This window comes from Phoca vitulina, unplaced genomic scaffold, assembly GCF_004348235.1.
Source record: "Phoca vitulina isolate PV1807 unplaced genomic scaffold, GSC_HSeal_1.0 scaffold12, whole genome shotgun sequence".
Classification (NCBI taxonomy): Eukaryota; Metazoa; Chordata; class Mammalia; order Carnivora; family Phocidae; genus Phoca; species Phoca vitulina.
In genome coordinates this window covers 1,400,668-1,417,867 of record NW_022589715.1, presented here as the reverse complement: position 1 = coordinate 1,417,867, position 17,200 = coordinate 1,400,668, and the positions used below count along the sequence as shown (strand labels likewise).

General features: G+C 41.8%; 1 protein-coding gene across 2 annotated transcripts in view; it reads right to left on the bottom strand.

The window, feature by feature from the left end:
- The window catches only part of RASGRP3 (RAS guanyl releasing protein 3), a 130,589-nt gene that overhangs the window by 98,016 nt on the left and 15,373 nt on the right, over positions 1-17,200 (bottom strand). For both annotated transcript variants that reach the window (XM_032410275.1, XM_032410276.1), the window contains exon 4: positions 15,470-15,629. The gene's annotated coding sequence lies outside the window, so the exon portion shown is untranslated. The remainder of the gene's footprint in view (positions 1-15,469; positions 15,630-17,200) is intronic.

Genomic DNA, 17,200 nt, shown 5'->3' with positions numbered 1-17,200 from the left:
ACAGTGATAACAAGCAATAAACATATATCCATCCACTCTGAAGAAAACAAGAGGGTTGCAAGAGTTGCAAGTCTTTCCTTTTTTACACTGTTCATTTTTGATATTGAGTACATTTATTTATAATAAACCTGTGCTGTTTTTATAATTAAAAATTGAAGACAATGAAGAATGCAATGAGAACTAATTACCGTAAAGCACTTGGCACAAGGCCTAGTGGGCTTTGATGAATGGTGATGATCTCAGTTAATTCTGTCTAGAAACTACAGAACTTCTTACGTAAAATGAGGTTACAGAAAGCAAGCGGACCTTGGTAACATGCAACCAGTTATGCTCAAGTGTGACCCTGATCCGTTTTATTTTTTAAGTGACTGTTTATGATCTTGATGGTGGTGATAGCTTCCTGGGTATCTACATAAGTCAAGACATCAAACCGATACTTGCAATATGCACCTTTTATTATACGTCAATTATACCTCGACAAAATTGTTTAAAAGGAAAAAAAGTGGAGCTAAAATTTTCAGCAGTAATAAGATGACGGATGGGAGAATGAGCTCGGAATGAAAGGTTTCTAAGGTCTTTGTGTTATTCAGAAGAAGATGTCAATATGAAAACATTAGGATTAGACTTTGTTATATCAAATAATGTCTTTTATGTGCAAACACTTACAAGAAAAGAAATAGAGGACATAACTTCCAAAACACTAGAGGGGAGAAACTAGAATAAGGAAAACTTGAAAAATCCAAAAGAAGCAGGAGAGGAGACAAAAAGAACCTTAAAGAGAAAGTAATGCTATTGACTCTTTATAGCATTATAGACTGTCTGAACTCACCATTAAAATGCAAAGACTATTATTAAATAAGAAGCAAAAGGATGGACCCATTTTTTAATCAGTTCAGCTCCACAGGTGTAGGGTGTGTGTGTGTGTGTGTGTGTGTGTATGTGTGATCGCGTGCGTGTGTGTACAGAAAAGAGGATCAGATATCTTCCCTCACTCAACCTTCTTTATTTTTCTGAAGCCTTGAAATTAATGGAAGGAAAGTTCTTTATACCAAAAATAACAAAGGGAATGGACTTGGTCAGGAGGGGAGAGGGTGAGGGAAGCGTAAGGGAGGCAAAGACAACTGGCAAACAGTGTGTTTGCCTGCCAGGACCTCAGCAGACGGTAAATGCAAGGCGCAGAGAGCTGTCTAGTGGAGACCACATGAGGCCACCCTTCCCACCTACAGTGGGGCCCTGCAGCCAGTGTGGGGCTCGCCTCTGGGCCCTCGAGCTCCTCTTCTCGGGAGGAGGTCTGAAGATAAAGAGGCCTCCCCTGCCTGGCGGAGCCAGAACTCTTCTGAGAAATGTGAACCCAACACAGCCACACCAGATGGGACAATTCATCCATGCTTTCATGGAATCTGCAAAACTGGGTAGATGGTTCTAATCAATCTTATCTGGAAAACAGATGGAAAATTCTTCCCAGAAGTTAATTCTTTAGTCTTATTCCAAAAAGAGGCCACGTGGCTCCTCTGGCCATGTGTGCTTGGCAGCACTCTCCTGGCCTCTACTGAGGGGACACGTGTTGGGGCTGCCATGCGGGCAGTTGTGGGGGAGACCCTCGGTGACTAGGAACAGTCAGTCCTACCGTCCACTGCCCAGGGAGGGCAGGCACCTCCACACGGCCTTCCCTGCCCAGTTACCTAGGAACCTGCCCACTGGGGTGCTAACATAGAAATCGAATCAGACAAAGAGTCAAAAGACAGACAAACCATAAAAGACTCTTTATGATAGAGAACAAACTGAGAGTTGATGGAGGGGAGGTGGGCAGGGGGATGGGTTAAATGGGTGATGGGGTGTTAAGGAGGGCACTTGCGTTGAGCACTGCGTGTTATATGTAAGTGATGGAAACAGAACACAACAAAACCCAAAAGACAGGATTTCTCCTACCAGCTCTGCCTTAATCTAGTTGAGCGATAGTAAGTCAGTCCACACCATTACCATCAGGAGTCCCCCTAATCATCAATAAAGTGGGAATGACGGTATCTGTCTCACAGGTGTTTCTGGAAAGCTAATGAAACGAAGTACTTTGAAACCCATCATATATTGTGGAAATGCAAAGTGTACTCATTTCTTACATTGGTAAGACAGCTTTAAGGCTTCATAGTACCTTTGCCGACATAAGATCCTTGCCTCCAGAGGAGGTTAAGGAGTTTCAGCTGACATTTATGACATGCCTAACATGCCCATTCTTAGTGACAACCTCATCTGCCCCTCCTACCTTTGGAACTTCTTTGGTATTTTGGGCTAAGTTTATTGGTCCAGGGATGGGCATGAGACCCAAAGTGGAGTAGTCTTAATCCTTCTCTTGCTTTGGCCACATTTGAGCGTTTCAGGGATGAACATCTGATTTGATTCAGGCAGATGATTCCCTACCCTATGATGAGTCACTGCCCCATGCTTTTCAGACCTGGAGCCAGAACATCCATTTTCCTGCGGCCAAATCTTAAGACACAAAACCTAGAACCTATTAGCAGTCACATTTTCTGCTTTGCCTATACCATTCTAGGAGCTGGGAGTAGAGGGCTGGTGTCAACCTTCAATTAATTCTCTAGTTTTAGGTATAAAATGCCTTACTTCATCTGGGCCCTATCCAAAGACCAGGCTCCCCAGTCTACACACCCCATGTTTTAACTTCTTGAGAGAACAAACTGCCAGAATCCTGCTATGGTGAGAGAGGAGCAGTCTCCCAACTGTGTGAAGCTGGGGAGGGGATCTGGAAAGCTAACTGCTTTTTTTTTTTTTAAGATTTTATTTATTTATTTGTCAGAGAGAGAGAGCGTGCACACACAAGCCGGGGGAGCTGCAGAGGGAGAGAGAGAAGCAGGCTTCCCGCTGAGCAGGGAGCCCGACACGGTGTTCGGGGCTCGATCCCAGGACCCCAGGATCATGAGCTGAAGGCCGACGCTTAACTCACTGAACCACCCAGGCAACCCAAGCTAACTGCTTTTTAAGAAGATTTCAAACCGGTCCTCCTCAAATTGGCCTCATCTTCACCAATTTGGAACTACAGTTTCAAGGGTAGCTGGTGTCACTAATTCCTGGGTCTTGGAAAGGTTCTCCAGTGCAAATTGGATTAATTTTCTCATTTCTATTGTTGAATTAGTAGCCAACTGTTTCCCAGCTTTCCAAATATTGTCACTATGTATTTGTGACTTTAAACACACACACACACACACCAAACCCTGTGATCTCATTTGAATGGGATCACAGAAAGCAGAAGAGGAGTTAAATGTTTGTGCTACACCCTTCTTTCACTATACAATACAGTCATCACTCTTCAAAATACTCAACCCTCTGTGGTGGTCCTTGTGGGCCCGGCCTCTCCCAGGCTCTCTACCATGGCCACCTTTCCCAGTCTTGTGCTCCAGATTTCAAAATTATCCCTCTTCCCATATGACTTTCCTAAGTTATAAGGTTATATACATAACAGAACTTAGAAAAGCACAGATAACCCAACTTTATGTAGAGGTATCAGGGATCAACTTGCTCCTATTTGGAATAGTTGCAGTTTTTGAAAAGTGACTTGTGTTTCTTTGTATGTGTGTGATTTCAAAACTCATGTATGTTCACCACAAGCGATCTGAAAAGTACAGAAAAGCACAAAGAAGAAAAATAAGATCAACTCTAATCACACCACTCTTAAAATTTTATTTTCTCTTTATATGTATGATAACCAGCAGATAGATGGTCCCAATGATCCTCCTATGGCTTATACCTCAAGGAATTTATAATTCAGTTGATGAGAGAAGAAAGTCCTGGAAAATGAACCATCCAGGCATCTAACGACTGAATTAAAGAAATATCACCAAACATCATGTGATAGCGTGTCATAGCACATCAGAAGAGGGCAATGTCCCTGAAGACTGATGATGGCTTCATCAAACAAGGCAGATGTGTGCTGGGTCTGGAAGCCTATAGGATTTGATTGAGAGAAAGAAGGGGGAGTGGCAGAATTCTAGTCTCCTAGATCAGCACAGGAAAATCCACAGAGAGAACGATATGTTCAGGCATATTTAGGAGACATGTTGTTGGCTAGGGTCTGGCAGAGAGAAGTAAAAAAATAAAATAAAATGCTCTATTACACCTGATGGCCAGGTGTGTATAGCTTCACAAGCATGAGCCTCTTCTGAAAACTGCCCCCATCCTCTGGATTTGTCCTGTGATTCCTCTCTCAAGGTCATAAATGCCTAGACAAGGAATGGATACCTGAGGCAAGTTTAGGCCAGTCTGATAATCAGATTCTTTCTCAAGGGAATTTGGAATGAAAGCAAGAGATGTATCCATTTCGATCAGTGCTTGAATAAAAAGAACCTTCAAACTGAGGAGCTGATGGACATCCTCCATGCTGTGCTTGGTGAGGTAGAGGCAGGAAGAGCAGCTGGGGTTGGGGGAGGTGAGCAGAGCCTCTGAGGAATGGAGGTAGAAACCATCATGTTCCAGAATTCATGGCCTCAGAATCTGATCACCGAGTTTCTGGAGGGAGGCCCCTGCCGTTCTCCACTTCATTTCTTGTGCTTCCATGACATACACGTTTTCTTATAACCAATGTAGCTACGCTAAATGTATTTCCATTTCCTCAACCTTGGCTAAGATCCCAGGCCGTCTGCAGCCTTGTGTCAAGAGTTTAGCTAACGGACACCAGCCCCTCACACAAGGGCCTGCCCTGGATAACAACCTGCAGAGTGACAGGTTAACGTAAGTTCCTGATAGGACCTCCCTAAAGACCCTTGTGATAAACAGTCTCCCCAGCCTCCCAAGGCCTTCCCTCATGCTACCCTGGTAAGACCACGTAAGACCTGGTGGGACTTACAAAAAGCTACACTTTTTGGTTTGAATCGACCAATCTGGCCTTAACCCAGGAACCCCAAAGCATGCCACCCACAGCCTCTAACAAAGGCATGTGCTCAGGTCCTGTGCCCGCACCCCACCTTGACCTCCTTGTGTAGCCCCTCAAGGTATGCGGTGTGCTTCCTCCAGGACCTGTGAGTAGTAAATCCCTCTCTTTCAGTTTCTGTTGCGGTCTTCTGTTTTGCTCACCATCCAGCAACTCTACAGGGCTCTACTCAACAAATGTTAACTTCACAAAGTATAACACCCTCCAAGACAGATTATTCTCTCAGAAGTGTGGAGAGGTGAGTGTGAGGGAAGGGGAGAGCCTGAGGGAAGGAAATCAGCTGGACGGCTACTGATAGAGTCCCGGATTCAGGTAAAAAGGACCAAGAAGGGAAGCAGTAGTGACAGGAAAGGAGGAACGGAATGTGAGACACATTTAACAGGAAGGATGACCTACTGGGTTACCAGGAGGTGAAGAACAAGATGGAGGAAAGATGGCTCCAACACAGATGGGATGATGTCACCATCAAAGGAAAGAACACAGGGAGGCTACATAGCTCAGGGAAGAAGGGTAGGATTTTCAGTTTGGACATGCTAAGTTTGAAGTGAGGACAGAACGTCGAGTAGAAGCATACGGACAGACACCTGGTCCTAGAATGCAGGCTACAATCCCCTCAGAGCTAGAGAAGCAAGGGTAGAGTTCTTTACATATGGAAGCCATGAACGAGCTCTCTGAGGGAGAAAGGATTTAGAGATAAATGGAAGACAAGGACCTCTAGTAAATGGCTGCAATTGAGGGCAAAGAAAAAAAGAAAACACTCATCAAGATTGAAAGAAAACAGGAACAATGGGGCATCTCAGATTTCAATAGAGGACAATTTTAGGATAGTAAATGGTGCAGGGATCAAGAGGAATAAAAGTGGAAAGAGGTTATTTCCTGCATCATTTAGAAAGTTTCGACATTATACTTTCAGTAGGGTCGAGGACAGAGTGGCTGATTTTATGTGTTTAAAATCTTGAAAGAGAAATGAGAAAACAAAGGTGTTATGTGCCAGAAGACACACTGAGAATTTCAGCGGTGGAATTCGAGAAATCAAATGGGTAACTCATATGGGTGGCGGATTTAGGTAGTCTGGGTCGTAGTTTCCACAGCAAAGAAAAAATGTGAAGGTTTTAAAGGAAACGTCCTAGAAGCCAAAGAAATTGAGAGAGAGGATCCTGAAGAAGGATGGGTTCATCAGTCAAGAGGGATAGGGGTCATTTCAGATGCAGAAAACCCAGATGTGCATGCTCCAGACGTGGCCTGCCCCTTTGAGCAGCACGCAGCACAGCACCGACCCTTGATCTCTGTTGGCAGACCTCCCTGACCAGAGAGACAGCCCCAGTTCCCAGCCAGAAGGAAGGACAGGAAGGCGTTCCAGAAGAGAGAAGTCACAGGAATACTTTATTCTCCTGGCCTAGGCTCCTGTTCTTGAGCTACATACATGATCTCCACCCCACCTATACGTTCTTGAATTCTCTGGCTAATTTGTGAAACCAACCAGTGGCCCTGACCTTGCCCGAAGGGCAGTTAATGCCTTACTTTGCCACTCGCTCTTCATTTACTAGTGATGAGAAAAAGCCATGGTCCTTTCCGTAGGATCCAAGAGTTCATGGCACTCACGAAGATAGAAGAAACGGAGTCAGAAAGTGTTCTCTACATGCACACACCTCACTCCCCTCCTTTCTCCCACCCTGGAGGCTGCAGGAAAAAAACCCAGATTCAAAGCAGAGTCCCTGGTGCTCTGGGTTCCTTTCTCCTTCGGAGAACTGAGCAACTGTGCATGAATCTCTGTCTCATGGGCCCACATAATCTCCTTCACTGCAACCTTTCTCTCCGCCTTCCTCTCGGCCAAATGTTACTTAGGAAAACCTCACCCTACTTGGGAACAAAAAAAAGATCCTAATTATGGCTACACACTAAGGACAGTGCTAGATGTACTTCATCCTTAAGGAAAAGGCAAATCCAAGGTTCAGACATCCAAATGAAAAGCCGTCTCCACCGACAGGTCGCAGAGGTAAGGCAGCCTCCTTAGGAAAGAATTCCACCTGTTGCCTCAATTTGCAGTGAATCTGCTTTCCTACTGACATCAAGGGACAAAATAAGTATGATATATATTTTATACTTGTTCCCGTGCCTGGTGTGACTCGCTTCCCTACCAGCGCTTGTTGCTTCGGATATAAGGTGACGTGTGCCTTGATTCAGCATATGCTTTTTTTGTTTTAATTATTCATAGATGATTAATGTATTAATGTAATTACAACATATTATTAATGTATGATATACTAACGTAGAAGTGATACATTAATAACTATAGTTCATTATAAATGCATTGTAGTTATTTAACAGATTTATAAAAATTATAAATATATAATTAATATAATATATAAGTATATAATATAAATATATATATGAAAGATTATTTATATTAATCATGATTTAATAAAGAATAAAAATTTAATGTAATATATTGTGATATAAAGTAAATACATTGTAATAATTTCATTGTAAGTACACAGTATTTTATTTTACTTAATTTTATTTATTTATTTATTGTTTTAGATTTTGTTTATTTGTCAGAGAGAGAGAGAGAGAGAGCACAAGCAGGGGGAGTTGCAGGCACAGGGAGAAGCAGGCTCCCCGCCGAGCAGGGGCTCAATCCCTGGACCCCGAGATCATGACCCGAGCCCAAGGCAGACACTTACCTGACTGAGCCCCCCAGGTGTCCCAGTACACGGTATTTTAGGTGCGCATACCCCATCACTATTTATGACTTTGTTTCTTTTTTTTTTTTTATGACTTTGTTTCTATGGGAAAAATGGAAAGTGAATTCAGAAGGCCAAGAAAATTCTTACAAACAGGCTTTTGGAGCACTACCAATTTGTAAATCATGCGATGGATGGTCATTATTTACATTTTAAATGTCTTTAACTTTTATTTTGACTTTCGAGTTTTCTGACTGCTTTAAATCTAGCTTTTATAAACAGACCCTCATGGAATAAGAAGTGAACCCAGACTACGATGGGTCCAGGGGGCTGAGACTCATTGCCAGGACTTCGGGGCCCTTGTCTCCAGCTCTCTGCCACTGGGGGGGCCACAAGAACCCACAGTCTTTTAGTTGGACCCACTTCCACCGGTTCTATTTTTGTATCCCCATCTTTAGCGCACAGAGCTATCTTTATCGCTCCAGCTGACTGGCATGAGAGTCCCCAGGGCATAGGAGTTATACAAGATTATTAAAGCATACTTCCTACTCTTCACAGAAGACAATGCAGAATGCCGAAAAGACATCAGCAAGCGATCACAATGCTAGAAGGAGTGTGCGTGCGTGTGTGTGTGTGTGAATTACTAAATATTTCTTTCTTTGTAATAAGTTGTATGCATTATTAGAAACACAATGTTCATAATGCTTTCTGAAAGTTCATTTTAGGCTGTGGAATGAAATCATTCCTATGCCTAAATTCACCTGAAAACATCATTAGGTTACATAAGGTTTCTTACCATCATGTAACCCAGATTTCAAAAATGTGGAGTTTTTCAAAACCTCCATTACCCTCTTCTGTATTAAAGCATCCATTAGTTACATGGTCTAAATGAACAACTGCATTGCTCTAATGGGCAGAAATTCGTAAACTGCCAATCTTTTGCTTGCTTTTCAGTCATTCAGTTTTAGTTGCTACCTGTGAGAGTGGCCACAGCTGAATAAATCACAAGTATCACTGAGTCCTGAACAGATAGATAGTAGGATGCCGCAAGCCAAACTTCTCATGCTCTTTATGTAACTACAGCTTTTCTGTTCAGATCTGCACTGTCTAATACAGCAACCACCAGGCCCCTGAATCTGATCAGCACGTAAAAATGAGCCTTGTCCTAGTGGAGATGTGTGTTAAGAGTAAAATATACACTGGATATCAAAGACTTGCCCCCCACCCCCCAAAAAAGGTAGACTATCTCACTAATAATCTTTTATATTGATTACTTGTCAAAATGATGATGTTTTGATATATTGGGTTAAATAACTACATTTTAAAGACTAATTCTATTTGGGTGCACCTGGGTGCCTCCGTCGGTTAAGCAGACAACTCTTGATTTCGGCTCAGGTCATGATCTCAGGGTTCTAGGATCGAGTGGCTCAGTGGGGCGTCTGCTTGAGAGTCTCTCTCTCCCTGCTCATGCCTTCTCTCTCTCATTCTAAGAAATAAACTCTTCAAAAAATTAATTCTGTTTCTTTTTATTTATTTTTGAAAAACTCCCTGTTTTTGAAATCTGGGTTATATGATGGTAAGAAACCTTATTTTCTAATGATGTTTTCAAGTGAATTTAGGCATAGGAATGATTTCATTACACAGTCTAAAACTAACTTTCAGAAAGCATTATGAACATTGTGTTTCTAATAATGCACACAACTTAGTACAAAGAAAGAAATCTTTAGTAATACACACACACACACACACACACACACACACACAACTAGAAAATACAAAACGACATTTGTGGCTCAGGTTATATTTCTACTGGACAGCACTGGTCTAGAGGCCTCCACAGCAAACAGCATGACCTGTAAGTTGTCTTTAAGATTGGAAGCAAGAGCTACTGTGGAATTGTGCTCCATATCAGGCTAATCAGAGGAGAATCTGACTTGGAGTAAAGGTTAAAACACGCCCTGCATGTTTAGTTTCTCCACCCAAAGAATTTCAAGAGTACCCAACCTGACAGTGAAGTTATGCTTATAGACACAAGCCACTAGGGACGAGAAATGTTTCTACAGCGTACGGAATACCTGCCTCACTTCGCTCTTTCCTAGTCGATGATGCAGCCTTCATTTGAGCTCTCTGGTTGCTAACTGTGCTCGTTCCGCTACAGAGTGAATCATGAATTCACTTGCTTTGAGTTTTTGTTGTTTGTTCCCCCAACCATTGCTGCTAAAATGAAGACCAGGGATCATTTCATGGAAGACAGAACTATGAATCTGATATTCTTCCATTTAATAGAAAATAAAACTTTTAGAATTTTATGTATGGGCAACCAACCAATGGCTAGTTTATTATTAGAGGAGACACACACACACACACACACACAGGGAAAAGTTCACGCTGACCCCGAGTGTTGATATACATAAAAAGTTTAGTACCAAACCCCTGATGTGGGATTACCAGATTCCTGAATCAAAAACATACTGGGAGTCACTGCTCCCTTTGGCATTGCCCAGTCTGATCTGCTGACCAGCTTGTCTGCCCATAATTGTTTTCTGCCATTCATTTCCTCCAATTGTCAATTATTACTAAAACAATTATGAAAAAAAAAAAGTGTGTGTCTTTGTTTCCTGTTGCTGATGAATATAGTGAAGTCACAGACCAGGCTAGTGCATCATAATCTTTTCCATTACAATGAATTATGCTGTCACAAACAGGATACAGCTCTTTACTGGGCAAAGAGGCTGTAAATGGGGTTGAGTTAGCTCAGACATTATTGTCAGCCATGACAGCAAGAAATCAACCCTGGGACTTGGCTCTCCACTTTTTTTTAAACACACCGGTTTTTGTTCCTGATTATAAGAGTAGTACATACTTATCTTGGAGAAAATGCTTATCCCAGAGACAAAGTAGAAAATAAAAATCCCCATTATCTCACCAAGGAGAGATTCCTATTGTTAATACTTTGATATGTAAATTTTTAATTAACTCTTCTTCATATAAACATATATAATTGTTAAGCAAATGAGTTCACACCATGTATATAATTTTTTGCCTTCTTTTTCACTTAACATTTACTAAAAACATTAAATATTTTAATTAATGGCTATATAAAATTCCACATTGTGGAACATTACTTGACGATTTCCTCATTTTGTATATTTGTCCAAAATTTGTCCATTACAAATAGACACACATTCTTTCACATATATTTTGGTCTCAATCTATGAATATTTTCCTTAAGATATATTCCTAAAAGATACATTACTCACTTCTGACTAAAAACTATACTGTGTATCTTGAAGTAAACATTTAGAATAAAAGGCCTAGGAAACTCTCTTAACAATAAAAGCAGATATGTGCATTAAAAGCTTAATAACCAAACTTGGTAGTATGTACCCTCCTAACAAGATAAAGAAGTGATGTATTTTTCATGCTTACAAAGTTTAAGATAAATCTGAAACTAGTCTATTCAAAATGTCCTTCAGGCCAACCAACTGTAAGGGGGTATGTAACTCCACAAAGTCCTTTTCCAGAATCTCCAAGCACAACTAGCCTCCAAACCATTTAGGAGCCCGCAGATGATTCTGCAGTGATTCTGTGAACTCTTGGTTTCCTAAAGAGCTTGCTTCTAGCAGCTGCCTGCTCTGTCCCTGCCTGGCCTGGGCGTCATTACCTGGGACGGCCACTAGAGGGAAGCCGGGGACAGAGAAAAGAGTTTAACATTCATGGGCCAGTTTTCGGCATCATCTTTAATTCACCAGATAAGCAAGGAAAAGTAAAACACGAGGCACTGAAGGGAAAACCAATTTTGGAAATAAATAACCATGCAAGTAAAGAAATACGAAATTCTCTGAGTATACACTCTTCCCTTTTCCTCAGGGAGATTAACCAAAAGGTGCAGAATTCTGAGAGCTACCCATTAGAAAAAATTAAATACCAGGAATCCAATTAAAAATCACAGACCTGTACCTCTGAAACAAATAATACATTATATGTTAAAAAAAAAAAAAAAGAAGATAGTAGGAAGGGAAAAATGAAGGGGGGAAATCGGAGGGGGAGACGAACCATGAGAGACTATGGAGTCTGAGAAACAAACTGAGGGTTCTAGCGGGGAGGGGGGTGGTGAATGGGTTAGCCCGGTGATGGGTATTAAAGAGGGCACATTCTGCATGGAGCACTGGGTGTTACATGCAAACAATGAATCATGGAACACTACATCAAAAACTAATGATGTAATGTATGGTGATTAACATAACATAATAAAATATAATTTTTTAAAAAATTGGGTGACAGCATGAACAACTGGTGCCTTTAGATCTTTGCAGATGCAGAAGGGGAATTCAGAGCAGATCTTGGGCTTCGGCCTCCTACACACCTGCGTTCCACTCTCTGTCTCTCGCTAGCTAGGTAGTTGTGGACAGATTACTTAACCTCTCCGAGCCTCCATTTCCTCTTTTATAAAATGTGGCTAGCGAGGCAGCCTGCCTACGGGCGGTTGTGAGCATCAAACAAGAGACTGGACATAACAGGCTTGGCACGTAGGAAATGCCCAATCAGTGCTGGCCCGTTGTGATCTCTTCTGCTTCTCTCCTCCCTCCTAAGCTGTTTGCCATTTCCAGCTGGTCGCTACCGATTTCTACCCGCTGTCCATCATGGCATCAAAGTTAAGATGACTAAAACCAAAGTCCTCATCTCCCTCACCCACTCCCTGACCTGCTGCTATCGCTCTGATTGGCTCTTTCTCAGAACAGACCATGAAACATAACATCTTCTCTAACACTTCCTCTCCTCCTATAACCAAAGCCAATTAGTTTACAAAACAGGTCGATTTGTTCTCTAATGTGTCTCCATCTGGTTCCCTTCTCTCTGTTGGCAACCTGTTCTCTTTGCCCCACTGGGTCCTGTCTTAACTGGGCAAATTTTATTGATGTCATTTCCCTTTCCAAAGCCCCTCAGTGGCTTCCCAGTGGTTTTAAATTAGATTCTAAACTCCTCTGTCTGGCATTACTGTCCCACCCCAGTCTGACCCCAACCTCCTACAGACGCTTCTCTCTGGCCCCATATGCTCACTGCCCCAGCCCCTGTCAAGCTGTTGACTCATAGCTCCCTGCTATGGTTGCCAGATTTAGGAAATTAAAACAGGGGACACCCAGTTACATGTGAATTTCAGATAAACAACAAATAATATTTCTGAATACGTATGTCCCATGCAGCTGGCTTCAAACACACCTGTGCAATGGGCCCACGTTACACTAAAACAGTCTGTCGTCTATCTGAAATTCACATTTAACCGGGAATCCTGTTTTCCATCGGACAGTCCTATTCCTTGGGCACACCAAGAATATTGCTATCTCATAGGAATGTGCAGAGGCCCACATACACAGCTCCCATCCTGTTCTGGACACTCTTATCGCTTGCTATACCCATCAGCTCTTCCGCCCTGCGAGTCAGCTCACCCTCATAACTCCACGAAGCCTGCCTGGATCAGGACTTCCTTACCTGGTACCCACTATCTACACCGTTCATTTAGTTAATAATGAATGTGGTGTCGGATGCTTTGTGTCTTACGTAATTCCCTTTCTCAGAGTAAATGCTGAGTTAGCAAAGGTAAAGATTGCTGTATAAGTAGGAAAACTTAATAAATATGCTTTAGTGGTGTCGTGCTGCTATTAACCTGCAATATAGGGAGTGCGGGGATGAGGCATCAGAGAAAGAAAACCTCTAGAGGCCACTTATCAGAGACACACTAAAACCAATATGCGACTTCCCCCCCGCATCCCCACAGCCAGGTGCGCGCAGCCGCCTGACCTTGGCATGCTTCTCCCCACACTCCACTTCAACATATCCTACAAGTTATGGACCACATGTGCTGACTTTTCCATTTCTCACCACTTCACACTATCTCTAGAGTCATCTGATTTCACTTGTATTTAAATGTGAGGGCCAGAGGTGGCTCTATCATATAACCTACAAACACAGAGCAATTACAAGAGTCATGCTGGAAATCAAGCAATACATTTCTACTTAATTAATAAAAAAGCTAAAATTAGCTAACTCTAACATCAAATAGCCTCAGGAGCTTGAAAGTACATCAAGAAACTGGTGAAACGATTAAACAATCCCCCCCAAATCTATTTTAAATAACTGGGATTTCATGAATATATTTATAAGCATCTGTGGGGCCTCCAGAAACCAATGACCAACCATAAGATTTCTAAAAGTGAAAAAAAAAATACATTCTTAGAACAAAAGGCATAACGCCTAATTTTCTCTATTATTTAAACCTTCGACAGTGTTTAAACCATTTTTATTCTCGTAAATATGTCAGATGAGAAAGTTGTTTTGAAACCGTAAGGGAGGGAACTCAACATTCCCGAAATCAAGATCACGGTCAGCACTGTGTCTATCCCTAAACCCATGTCGGGGACAATTAATGAGGTGACCTTGGGTTTCACTTTGGGGAAATAATAAAACAGATTCAGAATTAACTTGGCAGCACGGGGGTGTCTTGGAAATGCGTGCTAAGAGTTTATTTGTTTCTTCAGATCCATCATATTTATCCAGATTAACTTTATTTCCCTCTTTCTTTGTACGGATGAAGTTCAACGAAGAAAACTTGTTCTCCCTATTCGAGAACACTACACTTTACTACAGTTTCCAAGGATGAATTCTAATTTTCTAATCAGAAAAAAAATAACCCTTAAATTCTCCTAGGAAAGAGAGCAGCCAACGAGCTCCACGTGGAGACAGAACCATGGCTTGGCGTCCTCATGCCATTGGAAATCTGGCTGGCTCAGCCTCTCTGGCTCCCGGCTTTGCTATCTCCTTGCGACAGATTCTCAACATACCAATCTCAAACTGGGATAAGCCGGAATAACAGCAACACGTTTCCTTCTGCTCTTTCTTTTCAACAGACCGCTAGAAATGTATTCCTTTGTTGTCACTGCGACAACGTTAATCAAGTTCCTCCAGGACACTAATGTGGGTATTCTCAGCAGTGGATGCAAATACGGTGCATCACTTAAACAAACGTACTTGTTTGATGGCAAGGAATGTTAAAAGAATTTGGAATGTTCCTAGGAGCTTTCCAAGTTTTTGTGGGCAGCATGAACTGTTCCTGGATTTAACCCATTCCCTTTTGACCTTTCCACTTCCAAACCCGGGGGCAATTTTCAGGCCACTCAGAAAATGTACGTGACACAGATGTTTTGAAATCCTAACTTAAATGTAAGTAATTATCGTGAACACTTTCTATCACTGGAGCTGGTCAGTGCTGTTTTTGGTGCTTCTGGAAGGTTCTCCTTTGTCTGAAAATGAATGTCCAGGAAAAGAAGCTTTGTATTAAAAACAACAAACAACAACAACTCTCTCTTCACTTACTTTTCTACGAAATTTAACTTTCAGTTAAAGCAACTTTTCTAAAGTTGACTATTTTTGCTTGAGAGCCAATTTAAATGTATTCTAAACCGGCAGTGATCGAAGAAATGGTACATGGATTATTAATCAGCAATTTGAAAGGACTGGACAGACGAACTCAAGAAATTATTTTTTAAAATGATCTTCAGTAATATCATTTATACTATTTAATCCCTGGCGATGATGAAACAGAAGAAAACTTAATGGACATAAAGCTATCTTAAGGAAACAACTACTATTTCAAGAGCAATATTTATCATTGTTACAAACTGAAGATGTCCTGGTGGAGACAGGTTTCTACATTTCTTCGGAAATATAAGCAAGCTTATGAGCTTTTCATGAGGCCCTGCCCTCGCAGCATGCATACTGTCTCTGGCTAATGCCCACTGCTCACCATATGCATGTAGACAAAACAATGGACAGTCTTAAAAATGACACTTACCTTAACTCACAGATGTGGAATCATTTCCAACTCATCCCTCTGTTGAACTGTCTTCTTTCCGCTTCGCCAACCCCTCACAAGTTTCTCTTCGTGCATGAAAACACCTAGAGATTTCTGTTCTGTCTTCTAAAACGCTGCCATGACTTCCACAGCCCCAACGCTGGTCAAAAGTGGGGAGAGAAAAAAAATCTCAAATTTGCAAGCTGTTTACTGCTCACGACGACAGTGAAGCTGCTAAGCTTTGAGCTCAATGAATTAAAGGTTGTTTGGCTAAATGGCAGGCACACTTCCTCCTATTCTTTCTGAACTTAGTTTTCCTGCCTCCAGTGGAGCTTTTTCCTTTCCTGGGCTATAAATAGGCTGGTCGTAAGAGCACTGAGGAAAGAAGAAGGCAGGAAATGTATGTGATTTCAAAAAGCAGTCTGAGGTGTATGTGTGTGTGTGTGTGTGTGTGTGTGTGTGTGTGTTCCCTTCAAGTGAATACCAATAAACAAGCTAAGGGAAATTCAGCTTTGGTCATGGTACCATAGTCAAAGTTTAACTTCCTATCATCTTGGTTGTGCTAAATTGACATTTACCACAAGCAAAGCTTGGGGTTGGAGATGTACCATTTTCTATATAAAATACCATCCACAAACCTACATCACCTCCTTCATTTCCCAAGGGAATGACCTACAAAGTGAATTTCCTGGGGGAAATGAGGTAGGGGGCAGACCATGGGGATCACCACACTGATTTCATTTGAAAGGAACTGAAGTACTTTTGGAGGCAAGGTTCAACAACAGGAAGATATCAACAGGTGGACGAGAAAAGCAGATACTTTGGCTTAAAAGAAATGACGAAGCTAAGTTTATAGACGAGTCAGCCATTGGCATTAAACTAAAGACTGTCCACGGTTTCACTACTCAAATTTGTTTAACTTCTCTCATAATTATAGACAATATAAAATAAAAATGAGATCTCATTTTTCACATATCAGATGGACAGAGCCAAATGTTGATGATATTGTCTGATACCATTCGAGTGCGGAGGAGTAAGAATTCCCATAACAGTCGATGAAAGTACCAACTGGCATCAACTGTGTGGAGGGCAATTCTCAACTTCTTTCTAAATGTGGTGTTCACATACTCGAACAAAATATTTAAACCTGGTTGGTTTGGCAAAGTGGGAGTACAGATCTGGAATGCGGGGACAGTTTGGTTTGTGATAGACATATTTAGTGCTCTTTTGTTTTTTATAGTATGTATCCCATGCTTTAAAAACTTACTAATTTTCAGGATGCCTGGGTGGCTCAGTTGGTTGGACATCTGTCTTCGGCTCAGGTCATGAACCCAGGGTCCTGGGATCGAGCCCTGCATCACGCTCCCTGCTCAGCGGGGAGCCTGCTTCTCCCTCTCCCTCTGCCCCTCCCTCTGCTTGTTCCTTCTCTCTCTCTCTGACAAATAAATAAATAAAATCTTTAAAAACGTACTAATTTTAAAGAAAAAAATGTTATTATTTAAGGTCCTTCCTATGATTTTATTAGTTATCTATTGATCATCTATCATTTTCTGTCGGTCATCCCACATCTACCATCTGTTAACAAGCTGCTCTTTACATGGGGGGAACACTTTGAGAAGCAACATAGGGGAAGCCAGAGAATCTCTTGATAGGAGGGGCTACTCAGCATGCTGTCTGCTGTCTGTGGACCAGTAGCCTCAGTAGCTGTTGGATCAGAATCTCAGGGGGTGG